At 36.1% G+C, this 15500-nt stretch overlaps 1 protein-coding gene and 1 pseudogene across 1 annotated transcript in view; both read left to right on the top strand.

Annotated features, from left to right (window-relative positions):
- LOC148953343 (sodium-independent sulfate anion transporter-like) overlaps positions 1-15500 on the top strand; it is a 183519-nt gene that overhangs the window by 150842 nt on the left and 17177 nt on the right. The gene's annotated exons all lie outside the window — the stretch shown is intronic.
- LOC148953344 (52 kDa repressor of the inhibitor of the protein kinase-like) lies at positions 1814-6620 on the top strand (annotated as a pseudogene).

The following is a 15500-nucleotide window of genomic DNA, read 5'->3' as shown; positions in this document are numbered from 1 at the left end:
CTTTGTTAAACGTAGAGCTTTCCAAAGTTTCTTTTTATTCATATCAACTTCAGACGAAGCATCCATAAGCAAAATATTATTATGACGACGAAGCTCCGACTGGAAAATTGCCTTTTTTTTTTCATGCATAGAAAAGCCGGATGAAGATCACGCGGTTTTCACTATTTTTCCAATGTCTAAAAGCTAATTTAGATTCATGATTAGCATGTACAAGAAACGGATTTGACGACCAAAAATGTTTTTCAACATTGGGTTTACATTTTTTAACTACAAAAGTTTCTTTAGCAACATATTTTAAGAAATGTAATAACTGAAGATAAATGCAGTTAAGCTCAAGCTCTATGTTATCTTTATGACACTTCAGAATATCAGGTACAACTACTTTTCGAGCTAAAGAATCAGCTTTCTCTTGGTAAGCCGGAATCAGTTTTTCATCCCAGATAATTCTCTCAAAATATTTAGGGCGAATTGGAATAAAATTAGAAGCAGAAACAGAATCATGAATTACAGAAAACGATGTCAAAAACTGAATAGGTAAATGATCACTAATCGGGAAATCCGGGATAACTTTTACAATAATAGATGGGGAAAAATTAAAAAGTACATGGTCAATATTACTCGTACTCCCACTCCAATGAGAATAAGTAAAATCAAGTGTCTTACGGCAGATATTAAAATTTGGTAAAGACGAAAATAAAATTGTGCTACGTTCATTTACACTATCAAGATCACAGTTAAAATCACCAAAAATAAAAATACGTAAACTCGAATCTAATAGGGCAATAAATCTACTAAGTCTATGGCAAGCTGACGTAAAGGCTTCAAAAGACGAATCAACATGATAGTCAGTAGGCAAATAGCAATTGACCAAAACACAATCAAAAAGTTTGCAGGCAAGAAAAGACTCATCAGCACAAGATAAAATAGCACTAAATTCTTTAGGAACAAATGTAGCAATGCCACCCGCAGGGCGGCCTCCGGTAGGCCTCGCAGGAACGGTAAATATATCATGTAGACTTGAAAGGGAACTTAACATATTCAAAGAATGGTACAACAAATGATGCTCTTGCAAACATAGTATTGAATTATTTTCAGAAACAAATTCATTCAGCACTACAAATTTGCAAATGACTCCATTCGAATTAAAGGACGTAATCGTAGAACCAATATTCATTTAGAAAACTTTTTCATAGCAGGGCAACTGAAACTGTAAGACGGGTGGTTAGTTGAGTTGCAATTTGCACAACAAATGGGGTTAGTACATGGAGTATTCTTCGTTGATCTATGATTTCCACTGCAACGAGCACACTTCAGAGTAGTAGAATCACAGTTTTTTTCGGTGTGAGAGGGACTTTGACATGCGAAACATCGTTTTGGAAGCACCTTGTCTTTCTCAACTCTGTAGAGCTCGTAACCGAACTTAATCCCATGGACGATATAATATTTTAAAAATGCTTCGGACTCAAACGACACCTTTACTGTTCTCGACATTCCAAGGCGCCTGAACTCCAGAATCCCAGGCAAAGTGGCTGCTAGAGCTTCAATGTCGAACTCGATATCCACACCACGGATTACTCCGAAAAACTTAGGCTTTCTAGTATTGATAAGACAATCAGGGAAGGAATCCTTTAGATCACAAGAAAACTTTTTCCCAGATTCAGCCGCCACAGTGATAAAAATCAAATCATTGGTCTTTTTTATTTGCTTGATACAGCCCGAGCCGAATTTGTCCAATTCATTTTTCCTGGACACAGGGTCACGTAACGAGGCTGGCGGATTAGCGATAGTAATAGTCTCTACTGAATCAGAGCTGATGGGGAGAGGAGGCCAATCAGGTGAATTTAAAGGGGAGGGAGGGGAGCCCAAGTTGGCTGAACACTTCGACAGCGAGGACTGTAAGTCTTGTTCAATTCTTTAAAGAGAAGTAATGGATTTCTCCAGCTTTCTGCCATAATCACTAACAAGTCGATCCAAACGTACATTGGAATCAGATTTTAATAAAGGGCAGTCTCTGAATGAGCGAGGCACTAATACAGGCCATTTGAAACCTTTCTAGTCAAGATCCGTGACCATCTTCATAATATCTTTTGCTGTAGCAAGTTCCGTAGCGTTGCCACGTCTCATTACTCTCTTTATAGGAATTCCAGAAAATTTCCAAAGCAGATTTTTCGCATTCACCAAAGCCCTCAAGGCTGTAAAAGTTCGCCACAGTTTCAATAAGGCAAAAATGAAGGAAACAATTTCTCATGGATAAAATAACCATAAATCACCATCAATAAAAATATTAAACTCAAACAGAACCGAAATTAAAATTAAATATCAGAGTCACCCTTATAACAACCAGAAACTGAGATGAGTAGGGCCGACACCCCCCGTAATTTTTTCATTCCAGTACCAAGCACGTACGCTGGGTTGGTCTCCGGGGCCCCCCCCCCCCCCCAAAAAAAACCACTTGGTTTGAACATAAAACCAAGTGTTCTCACATGATCTCCCACTCGGATAATTCTTGAAATAACCCCTTCTCCTCTATTAAACACAAAAGCTTTTCCACTAATATCCCTAACTACGTTTCTGACTTTCTTCCCTAAGCGATTAAATCCAGTGAAAGTCAAGGTTTTTGTGCTGGATTTTTCGTAGAAAAGAATTATTTTTTTTAATACATTCATTTATTCCCAAAGACACCATCAGCAACTTTACAAATTATTTTCCTAATACTATTCCATCCATCTTCTACATTGTCAAATTTTAAACTTTCCAGTTAAGCCCTCAACTAACATAATCAATAAGGTTAGCTGTCTTACAATCAAGTGAATACCATGTTAATTTATGTGCCATTTTATGATTAAACACTATATTGGTTATAAGTACATTGTTATACCTACAAACATTATGTGGATGCAAAGTTAACTTGTGGGCCATTTTATGGCCAAACATTATATTTGTCATGACTAGACTGTCATTCCTCCAAAATTGCAGTAGTCTGCATCACTTCCTGTTTTCTTTGCCTAGAGTAAATTTAACTCGGCTAGGGTGTCATCCATGCCTATTTCTACCAACCTGAGTGCCATAAATCTAATGATAAAATACAAGATTTCTACCTACGACCCAGTCTATTTGTTCCTGTAACTAAATAATATTCATCTGTGCCCCTACAAACTCCGTCAGTTGTTTCTACAGGGGCATATACTGCGATGACTCATATTCCGCACTTTTTAGACATAACATTAGCAAATAGCATTCTATTATTAATAGAACCCTCCTAGCCTAAACAATTCAGCAACTTCCTTATTCATCACAAGGGCTACTCCCTGTCCATGAGCCCCATCCTTCCTGCCAGGGTAAATAATTTCTATATTACCTAATTTTTTTTTTCGTACCTCTTGGATGTGTCTTTTTGAAACTACTTATGTCCAGTTCGAAGCGTGTGAATTCGTTAGTCAAAACTTCGATATGATCGCTATTTTTTAACGTCGTAACATTCCAAGTTGCATTTGTCATATTCTTTAAATCCTAGAAATTATTTTGGACACAGGAAAAGCAATGGTCCCTGAAAACAGTTCAGGACGGGGACCAACATATCATCTATAGTCTACACCGAACCTCTTAAGCACTTTGCCAAAACAGACCGGCCCAAAACTCAGCCAAAACAGACCAGACCCAAAAACGCCAACCAAAAATAGACCAAAGCCAGAAGAATTATCTATTAATCTGAGTCCCGTGCAAATGCTATGTCGTTTACTACGGTATATTTTCTCAAAGGGGCACCAATCCTCAATAAAGGTGTCCGCAAGGTCCCCAGTCTTGCGGTTACCCCGACAGTGTCTAGCCTGCCCTTTGCAGAGGCCGTTGTCCATAGAACTGGGTTTTATGCCCTGTCGCAGTTGTCCTACTAGAAAGGATCCTCCCACGATGGTGTTCTAATTCACTATGCAATTTAACGCATTACGGGGAGAAGGTTTGTAACTCGCAAGACGTTTACACACATCGGTCGGCCCAGCTTTCGGGACTTCCATTTTACTACCCATTTTACTACTAATTCTAGTGCTACTACTGCCTACTATTACGTATACTATTGAACCAAATCAAAATAGCTTCAAAGAATCCAAGTTGACAAGATATCCAGACGGGATATCTTAGAAATAGAATAAAATATAAGTTGAAACATTCAAGGAAAACAGATTTTGCTTTAACACTAAATTAAAAGGCATTATGTGCAGTCAATAAGTCTTCTCAGTGATATATTCAGAACAACTGAGGATGTTAAGTTCAGACTGCCAGGGCTACTACTATTACTACTTAACTATTATAACTAAAATAAGTAAAAAGGTTATAAAGGTTAGTACCAAGCACGTGCGCAGGGAGGTTCTCCGGAGCCCCCCCCCCAAAAAAAAAATCCCACTATTTTTCTTATTTTCCCATAATTTTCTGATACTTGTCACAGAATAAGAAATAGTGGCTAACTACTGATCTAGACACAATGTGTTTACCGTTTTCGATGATTTTTCGGCCTGTAATTACCCGATTGGGTCACCAGCATAGTATTAATCCATTTCCTGTCCAACTTCTTTGAGCTAACTGTTAGTTTTCAAAGATCATCTGTTCGTGGGTGGTCCTTCCCTAGGGGGTGAAGCGGGCATTCTTACAATTAAACCCAGGCCTTTGCTCTTGCAGTTGACAGTCTAAAACCAAGTGTTGCTAAAGATAGGGCGAGTGTGAAATGTCGAAAAAACAACAGTGTTCTTCAGCTTTGGGGTAAAAAACGACGAATTAGTGAGGTTGACTAGTAAAAAAGGCAATACTGATCAGCTGAATATTGCCATTGCGGCTAAGCCGTCGACTTCAACTCATGAATCAATACCAAATACTGAGATAGTAGCAGACAAACATGATAAAATAAACATTGACGTTGAGCTTGAAATCAGAACCTTTTTTTAAGAAAAACGTTCGGTGTCCGATGAAACAAAGTATAATTATGCTTTACTGAAAAGAAATTTTGAGCAAGAAAAGGACTATTCTTTCCCAGTTTATATTACAGGCTCAAAAACAAGGAAGTTTCAAGTTTGCTGCAGGGATAAATATACTTGGCTAGTACTTTCTTCAGTGGAAAAAGGGTGTTTGTGCAAATATTGTGCTTTGTTTGCTTGAGATCAAGCCGGAAGGGTGCCTCACCAAAAATTAGGGCAGCTTGTCATGGAGCCTTACGTAAATTAGAAAAACGTCCTGGAAGACTTTTCTAAACATCAGTCAAACTCTTACTATAAAGACGCTGTTGTTTGGGGGGAAAGGTTTCTGGCAACAGTGAGCAGGCAAAAGTCCTCTACAGTGGAAGTCTTGAATATTCAGATAAGAGATGAAATAGAAATAAACAGCAAAAGGTTTCGTCTCATCACAGAAACAATACTGTTGTGTGGACGGCAAGGACTTGCAATGGGTGAGGACGAGGATTCGGGGAAATTAACCTTTGTAAAGCCTGTAAAAAACGATGGAAATTTTAGGACCTTGCTACGCTATCGGATGAAAGACGATCCAATAATGAAAGAGGTGTTTGAGAAAAGTGCGGGCAATGCCCAGTGCTGCAGCCCCAGAATTCAGTACGAACTAGTTGATATTTGTGGAAAGCTAATTACTGCAGATTGTTGGATCAGGTGAAATCGGTTTTTTTTTTCACTATCCTGGCGGAAAAGATAACCGACATATCAAGGCAGGAACAGATGGCTCTAGGGCTTCGATTTTTGGAAAGCAAAACTTTTCAGATCAGGGAAGAGTTTGTCGGGTTTAATATTGTTGAAGACTTGCGAGGTAAAAGCCTTGGTCAATTTATCATAAGTCGAATGGAAAAACTTGGTCTCGATATGAAACTATGCAGGGGACAAGGGTATGATGGGGCTACAAACATGAGTGGACATTTGTCAGGAGCCCAGGCTTTTATCTCGAACAAATATCCACTGGCCAAGTATGTTCACTGTGTCGCCCACTCCTTGAACTTGGTATTAACGGACTCGAGCAAGATTCCTGATATCAAGAACTGTATGATGGTTATTCGTGAAACAGTTAATTTCTTTCACTTCAGTGCCAAGCGAAGTGCTGTCTTAAAAACCTACACTGAAGTCAATCTGAAAGGAGTATACGAAACTGGATGGGTTGAAAGACACGATGCGATACAGATATCAAAGCAGTTAGTTGTTCCGATCTTTCAGGCCCTAGAAGACATAGAGACAAATGGGGACTCCATGGCGTCGTCAAAAGCCAGAAGTCTGCTCATTAACATCCTGAGCTTAGAATATATAGTGACCCTTATTGCGATGGATTTTTTTCTGGAGTGCACACTGAATTTGTCTAGGGTTCTGCACTCAGAAACGGGTATGGGCATTCAGTGTGTCGAAAGTGTAACAGAAATGTTTCAAGATACACGAAATAAGGCCGAGGAGAAGTTCGGTCAGCTGTTTTCGGAGGTCACGTGCATATGCCAAGAACTGGAAATCACCATTGCCATGCCACGAAAGAGAAATGTAGTCAACAGCCCACATGATAGCCCGGCAGAAAAGCATATAGAATTTCACTACCGAATTCCCGTTTTCATCCTATTCGTGGACCAACTCATCCAGTCGCTCCACTCTTGATTTACAAAGCACAAAGTTATTCTGAAAAGCCTCAGGGGAATCCTGTAATCTTTTGTCGTAAGGGAGTCTGTTGCCGATGGTAAAGAACTGATCAAATTATATAACTCAGATATAAAAAGCTCGGAGTCCGGTACGAAGGCTGAGCTTCAACTATGGTGGGCTAAGTGGCTGAAAGTAGCTCCCCGTCTTTTTTCAAGACAGGTAGTGTAGAGCCTTGCTAAGGGTTAGCGAGGCATATTTCCCAACGTCCATATGTTACTCCGCATTTTCTGCGTCATTCCTACTTCTACTTCATGTGTTGAGAGGTCATTTTCTTCAATGAAAAGGCTAAAAACCTATCTTCGCAGCCGAATAGATGAAGGCCGACTAAACGGCTTGGCACTTTTGAATGTCCATCGAGATATTTCTGTATCAGTGGATGAGATTCTGGAAAAATTTGCTCTTAGCTCTGCTCGTAGGTTGCAATTTGCAATATAGGGTGAGTCTCTATTTCTTGATATTTGCGCTTTTCGTTTTTGTAGATGTTACGTAATATAATGTGCTTTCTATCTTCTGTTTTGAAGGATATGCCCCCCCCCGTGAAACAAATTCCTGCGTACGTGCCTGACCAGTACATAGTTTGGACTATAAGGAAAACAAAATACATTTTAAATGTTTTCTCTTCATACAAATTTAACAAATTCAAAATTATTAAAACTTTCAGGAAAGAATTTAAGCATAAGGAAATTATAATAAAATATAATGAAACTGTATGAAATATGTTGAAAATATAGCGAAATTCATTTTCAGAATGAATCAGTTCATGTTTAAACCCAGACAAAACTTCTATCATCTTCACAATTATCTATTAGAGAATTATATTATCATTGAACCAAGTGATTGGAATTCTCAGCCTCATTTTGATTGAAATTAGCACACAAAATCTATCTGAATTATGGGAGGCAGTTGTAAAAAATTTTTGGGTATTGAATTATAATATTTTATGTGTCCCCTACCTTTTGTACTGCTTTGCCACAAAGGATTGATATTGAATTGGTGATCGCTCAGTCTCTTCTTTTCTTCTAAATAGAATCAAACTGCCATTTCCGACTTACTTCTATAGACGCGGTTCTTCTTTTCTTTGAATTTGAACTTCTTTCACAATGCGGTGAGACTTATCGCGACTGAAAAAGTAAATAATTTAAAATAATTAAACTGTCACAGCTTACTGGTTCTTTTAAATACAATAACGGACATTTGCAGCGAAACGATGGGTTTGCCAAAGTTTAGTTTTTGTAAACGTAAACACGCTAAACTGAGTTGCCCCTGGCAATGCAACATGAAATTTATATTTCAGCGCGTTGAGATTCACAGTCTAAAGCAGAGCAGTTGAAAGTTTTTGAAATTTTGTGGGTGAGTTTCCGCTCGATTCGCGAGAACAGTTTTGTTAAGCAAAGGGTTCTGTTCAAGACCGTTAAGATGTAAATAATTATTTGTAATACGATATGCTTAATAAAACATAATTCGTTCGTTTTGTTTTCAAAGCACCCACCATCTATACTAATTCTGCTACCATGGTAAGCGAATCTATTCACTTGATCGAGCTTCTTGTTGCCTAACATTACAGTGCCGATATGAGGGTCAGTGTGATTTTCAGATATCGGAAAAAAATATCGGTTATCGGCTTATATAGATCTTTTTTTTTAACGCAATTTGTCCAAAGATGGCACCGGATGTCATTATATAATTTATGATTGTACAGTACTTGTGGGTAGAGCCACCAGCTAAGTCTGTTTCTGGTGGAGAGCAGCACAGGAGAGGCAAATGAACAAGAATAAAAAAGGGAGGAAGTTCCTGCTCAGCTTTTACTGGCACACACTAAGGCGTCGAGTAGACGTTTCGGATGATGATTCTTTTTTACAGGGACAAGTAGCAAGCTTGTCACCCAACCTTGTTGTGGGGGGAGTCAAATGAAGTCTAAGTAAATTTGCGGTCAATACAAACCCAGTGCAGCAATGTTCTAAGTGTGTGGTGACTTCAAGAACGTACACCTTTTATCAAACAACTAAAAAAAATTCATTAAAGTAGACATGTCCCTTTAATGAATTTTCACTTGCGTGGGTTGGAGATCCAAGATTCAATCGCTTAATACCTTGATATTTAGTAAGGAGTGCCACACAAAGAGGGTTTCTGTGTTTAAGGGGGAGATGATGTGAAGGAGGGGAAGTTCTTAGGTGTTATCGCCGCGTTTCAACACCTTTGAAAATTTATCTCTGAGATTTAGATTGCGCGTTCGCATTTGTCGGCACACTTGAGAGTTCTGTCAATACATACTTTAAATACTTCCTCTTGGCTTAAAACTGTAGCTGCACTGCTGTGTCCATTGTGCCTAGCATGGATTCATTATTAAGATACCATACAATATAAATGTAATGTAAAGTTTTCACATTAATATCTGAATTATTAAAATTCAAAGTCCAGTTATTGAAATTTGGGTTTTGAATAATCAATTTTAATAAACATCTTAGGCTTCTTTCAATCAAATTTTCGAGTATTTGTGTTTATATAACTAAACCGGCTTCTTTGACGAAATTTTGTTCTTTTCCGCAAATATCCGCCATTTCGTTTGTGTGCTCAGTAGACGCAGATCAGAAAAGGTAAAGAAAGTCAAACAATTCTTGTAAATGACGTAATTTTTGAATATCCACAGTGAACTATTTAGGCTGTTCTTTGGTATGCAATAAACCAGGGACGACGAGAGTCTGAATATAGGCAGAGAGGGTGGGGGGTCAAATTCTAGGTATCGTTTTTTTTAGGAAATTTATCGGCAAATTATATCGGTATCGTATTAGTGCGCTACTGATATATCGTAATCGCTATTGGACCCCAAAAATCCATATCGGTCAGGCCAGACCCAACACACCTCCGAATTTACATCTTTTTTAAACTAAAAAACCAACATGATAACAAAAATTATATTTTTTTACATTTGGTTCATTGTGTGTGGTAGTGCAGTGAATTAATAGATTTAAGACACGAATTGTTTGGGGTTGAGGTTTAGGAGAGAGATGAGATAATAAATTTATTAGCAAGAAAAGATATGGGAGGCATTAAGAGACTCGAAAGGCTCCTAACGATTGGTATAGAACATAGAGAAAGTTTTTTTTGAAGATAAGGGATGAGGGTGATAGTCGACTAGCCTAGATTATACTTTTGTGCCAGTTTAAGTTTGTGTGAAAGTGTCTTTGTTTTTGTGACCACGGCCCTTTGGGCTTTTGTGTCAATAAATTCAATTCTATACTATGCACACATTATATTATACTACGGAATTACTGTGTTGACACTCAGTGGGGTAATCGTCAAAAACAAAATCAATTTCTGCGGTCAAATCCTTAGTCGAAGTATAACTGGTAAGCTTGGATGTAAACAGTAAAAATTGAACATCTAAATGTTGAGTAAATTATGTGTTCTACCCAATTAAACACAACTGTAGGTGAAGACAAGTGGCTCAGTAGGCCCTGCTAGGGCTTCTTATTTCTAAAGTTAACCCATCTCTTTCCAAAAAAATTCAGGTATATGAAACAAAATATTTTGTATAATTGGTCCTAATATGTTGTAATTTTTTTCTAAAATTATTCTTTTTTACTTGTTCCATAATTTCGGTAGACTGCAAGTATTTTTTTTCAAAAATTTGCACTTGTGTCTTCTATTTTAAAACTGCCTCACCGACAAGAAGCAAATAGATTCTAGGCTAAACAAAGGATATTATCGTTTTAATTACACTGTTTTTGGTAGTTTGGATTAATTTCATCTGCTAGATTTTATTATCCCTCTTAGAAAATAAAAAAGGAATTGAACTTATGACAAAACAACTTTCATTTAGTTGGTTATTTAAAATAATTTTGAAAAATAAAAAATTATGTTGCAAGAAACATTAAGAGTGAAATGAAAATCTAAAAATACGCAAATTTAGTCGTTTGGCGAATCAAACTTAAAGCACAAATTAACTAGCCTACCTTGAATGAAATGGAACTTAAATATTAAGAAAAAGTAAGTCAAAAAGAAGAAAATTAGATATCCCCACGACTGAATAAATGAAACTTGTCACGCATAGAAATTAAATATTTTCAACATAACACCTTTAAATTAGGTGTTGTTTTCTTAGACCACACAGCCGTTCTGAGACGAACAAATAAACTTTCAAATGGATAAATCCATTTTTTTAGACAGTGAAAAAACAGGTACAAAAGTCCAGATATTTCGGTCATTTATACAGCGACCGTCTTCAGTAGAAATACTAAAATAATAAAATTATACTAGCATATTTATATACAACAAAATAAATAACTTTTCGGGTCATTCACAAAATAATGAACTTCCGAATTAATCACTAGATTATTGTCATACGTCGTGTATATGGGGACATGAGACCAACCCAGTAAACATCTATAAACTCAACATTTGGTATGCAATTAGAATACACGGAAGGCTTTGCCACTTTCATTGGAAATTTGTTATACATTTGGGCAAGATTAAAGAAGAAAAATTTAAATCAAGAGCTTTGAATGAACTTGGTCAATGAACTCTTTGAAAGAATTCTAGTGAATAATTCGGAACTTCACTATTTTGTGATTGACCCGAAAAGTGATTTATTATTTTTTATACAAATATGCTAGTTTCAACTTTATTATTTTAGTATTTATTTATTATTATTTATTATTTTTTTATTGATTATTATTTTTATTGATTTATTATTTTTATTGATTTTGTTTTTGACGAATACCCCACTGAGTGTCAACACAGTAATTCCGTAGTATAATATAATGTGTGCATAGTATAGAATTGAATTTATTGACACAAAAGCCCAAAGGACCGTGGTCACAAAAACAAAGACACTTTCACACAAGCTTAAACTGGCACAAAAGTATAATCTAGGCTAGTCGACTATCACCCTCATCCCTTATCTTCAAAAAAAAACTTTCTCTATGTTCTATACCAATCGTTAGGAGCCTTTCGAGTCTCTTAATGCTTCCCATATCTTTCCTTGCTGATAAATTAATTATCTCATCTCTCTCCAAAACCTCAACCCCAAACAATTCTTGTCTTAAATATATTAATTCACTACACTTACCCACACAATGAACCAAATGTAAAAAAAAATTATCATTTTTGTTATAATGTTGGTTTTTTACTTTAAAAAAGATGTAAATTTGGAGGTGTGTTGGGTCTGGCCCGACCGATATGGATTTTTGGGGTCCAATAGTGATTCCAATATATCAGTAGCATACCGATACGATATCGATATAATTTGCCGATAAATTTCCTTCAAAAAAAAAATGATACCTAGAATTTAACCCCCCCCCTCTCTGCCTATATTCATACTCACGTCGTCCCTGGTTTATTACACACCAAAGAACAGCCTAAATAATTCACTATGGGTATTCAAAAATTAGTCCATTTACAAGAATTGTTTGATTTTCTTTACATTTTATGATCAGCGGCTACCGAGCACACAAACGAAAAGGATGATATTTGCGTAAAAGAACAAAATAAAATAAAATAAGCAGGTTTAGTTATATAATCACAAATACGCAAAAATTTGCTTGAAATAAGCGTAAGATGTATATTGAAATTGATCGTTCAAAACCAAAATTTCAATAGCTGGACTTTGAATTTTAATAAATCAGATATCACTGTGAAAACTTTACATTACATTTATATTGTATGGTATCATAATGATGAATCCAAGCTAGGCACCGTGGACACATCGGTGTAGCTACAGTTTTCAGCCAAGATGAAGTATTTAAAGAATGTATTGACAGAATCGTCAAGTACGCCGACAAATGCGAACGCACAATCTAAATCTCAGAGATAAAATTTCAAAGGTGTTGAAACGCGGCGGTAACACCTTAGAACATCCCCTCCTTAAAATCCTCCCCATCTTAAAACACTCCATCTCCCCTTTGTTGCACTCCTGACTGAATATCAAGGTTTTAACCGATTAAATCTTGTATCTTCAACCCACGCAAGTGAAAATTCATTAAACAGAAATGTATAGTTTAATGTATTGTTTTTAGTTGTTTGATAGAGGATGTACGTTCTTGAAGTCACCACACACTTAGAACATTTCTACACTGGGTTTGCATTGACTGCAAATATACTTAGACTTCATTTGATACTCCCCACAACAAGGTTGGGTGACAAGCTTGCTACTTGTCCCTGTAAAAAAGAATCATCATCCGAAACGTCTACTCGACGCCTTAGTGTGTGCCAGTAAAGGATCAGGAGGATCTTCATCCCTTTTTTATTTTTTTTCATTTGCCTCTCCTCTGCTGCTCTCCACCATAAACAGACTTAGCTGGTGGCTCCACCCACAAGGATTGGACAAGCAAAAATTATCTAAGGAAATTCGGTGCCATCTTTGGACAAGTTGCGTCGAAAAAAAAATCTATAAAACATAATTCGTTCGTTTTGTTTTCACAGCACCCACCATCTATACTAATTCTGCTACCATGGTAAGCGAATCTATTCACTTGATCGAGCTTCTTGTTGCCCAACATTACAGGGCCGATATGAGGGTCAGTGTGATTATCAGATATCGGAAAAAAATATCGGTTATCGGCTAATTCTTAAAAAACATAACTTAAATGTCACCTTCAAAAATTCTAATAAAATCCAGAACTATTTTAACAGCGGTAAAGATAAAACGAGCCCTATTTTGGGCAGTGGTGTTTGTAGGGTTCCATGTTCTTGTGGTTGTCTCTATGCTGGAAGAACCCATAAGCAATTGGGGGAGAGATTGTGGTAACATAGGTTCTCATCGTAGTATCGATATAGCTATAACTACGGCCCTCAACTATTGAATGTGCCTTATCTCAAAGCGAGATGGGCCGTACATGCTAGCTTTTATTAGTTAATTACAACAGCAGTAGAACCCCTGATGCGTGCATCATCAAAGATTTCAAGGAGGCAGGTGAGATAAAATGGTACATTCACCGACAGGTTGCTCTCAATAGAGACTAGGGATATATCTATTTCAGCCCCGTATGTAATGAATTAATTAATTCTGATTGTCTTTACGTGAATTAAAAAAATCCGGCTCAACAATCTAACTAAAATTGTGATGATATCTTTTCATGATAGCGTATAACCTTAAAAAACTATCTGTCTAATTTAAAAAATTTAACCCTCGTGAAGTCCTGTATTTTTTCAGTAAGTTCAATTTTAAGCGTAACAGGCCACGGGTCTTAAAATTTCAGTTGTGCATTGTTTCAAGGTTTGAAATTTTTTTATAGTATCCATGGATTTTTATTAGTAATTTTAATATTATTATCTTGCACTGAGGACGGTAAAGCGGAAGTCTTCACCGAAATATTTGTATTTTAGTCCATATGTTTCACTGGCTTGTATAATCCTCGTTTTTCTCTTTTTTTTTACTATTGTTTTGTTTTATTCAATTTTGAAGTAAGAATCATCCATTACTCATATTTTTCAAACCTGTGTGATTGTTTTCATGGAGTTGTACCGTTGAAAACATCATCATGATTTCTTAAATGTATTAAGAATAGAAGTCCTAAACAACCATTGTTTATAACTGAATTCAAGGTAAACCCTGTCCATCTAATAAACTTGATTTCTATGAGCTGTGGATTGTTTTTGTGCTTGATGTTGTCCACTTAGTATATTGAGCAGAGATGTCGTTGTCCTTGTCATAGATTGTGTTATTTTCCCATAAGTATTATTATTCTGTTATCAAGTCATCAATAAAAAAGCGAAGCACAGTTGTGAAGCGGATCCGTTGTGGTTTTAATTATTATGCAGACAACAACGGGTGTATATTCATGTAAGCTGTTAATTTTTTTTTTACTCAATATCTAAAAATTTGAACCTAAGATTTCTCTGTTTAAAAGATATTATTGTGATAAAACCTTAAAATTTTTTTAAGAATCGTATTTTTTTTTTTTTTTTTTTTTTTTTTGTCAGCAACTGTCAGAAATTAATTATTACCCTAATTTTACCAATGCCACTTATGAAATTAAGTTCTTATTATCACATTAGATAAATGTGTGAAGTGTCGCCAAACGCTAAAGTAGAGTTATCAGTTTTTTGTCGACATTAGCGCCAGTTTCCACTGCCATATGCAACCGATACCCTTGGCTACCCATCAACATTTTCACCCTAAAACAATCATCATTTTTTTCTCCTTCCGAAAAGCTTAATTATTTTTTTTTATTATTATTTAAATCCCACCTCCTCTCCTCTCAGTGGCACTAACATTTTAAAAAAACTACTTTTAAACATTACAAAAATCTAAATGCCACCTACACTCTACATTTTACTAAAATTAGCAGCCAAAGAGTGGTCTTCTTATTATTGTACTTCTACTAAAATAATTTTAATTTATTAACAATAAAATAAAATGCTCTCCCGTAGAGAGGACGTCCCCCCTCCACAGGAAGTCCCCGCTTGTGGTGGCCAATTACAACAACAGACAAAATTTTCTCAAATTCCAATTCTGCAAAGAAGCCACTACTAAAAAAAATATAAAAAATTATCCCAATAAAAAATAAATAAAACAAACAACAAAAAACAACAAAAAACCCTAAATACATTATAATTTCAGCTTATTTTTACAGCACACAAAAATAAACACACTAATATTTACGAAAAACAAATAAGCTGAAATGACCACCAAACCCCATTTTTAAACTTCATTTTTTTCCTTTTTTCCTATTTTTTCTCTTTTTTTTCCTTTTTTGGCTGCTTATTAAAAACAACAATTATCAATAATTTTCTTTAAACTACCTTACTGGCAACGCTGTTTCCTCACTCACTCACACAAAAAACTATCTCTTACCAATAAAAAACTCAAACTCTCTCCATTACTTACTTTCTCACTCT

This window comes from Artemia sp. Qi Xiang Cuo, chromosome 4, assembly GCF_049724085.1.
Source record: "Artemia sp. Qi Xiang Cuo chromosome 4, ASM4972408v1, whole genome shotgun sequence".
NCBI lineage: Eukaryota > Metazoa > Arthropoda > Branchiopoda > Anostraca > Artemiidae > Artemia > Artemia sp. Qi Xiang Cuo.
The sequence above is the reverse complement of the archived record's forward strand: the minus strand, read 5'-3'. Positions and strand labels throughout refer to the sequence as shown.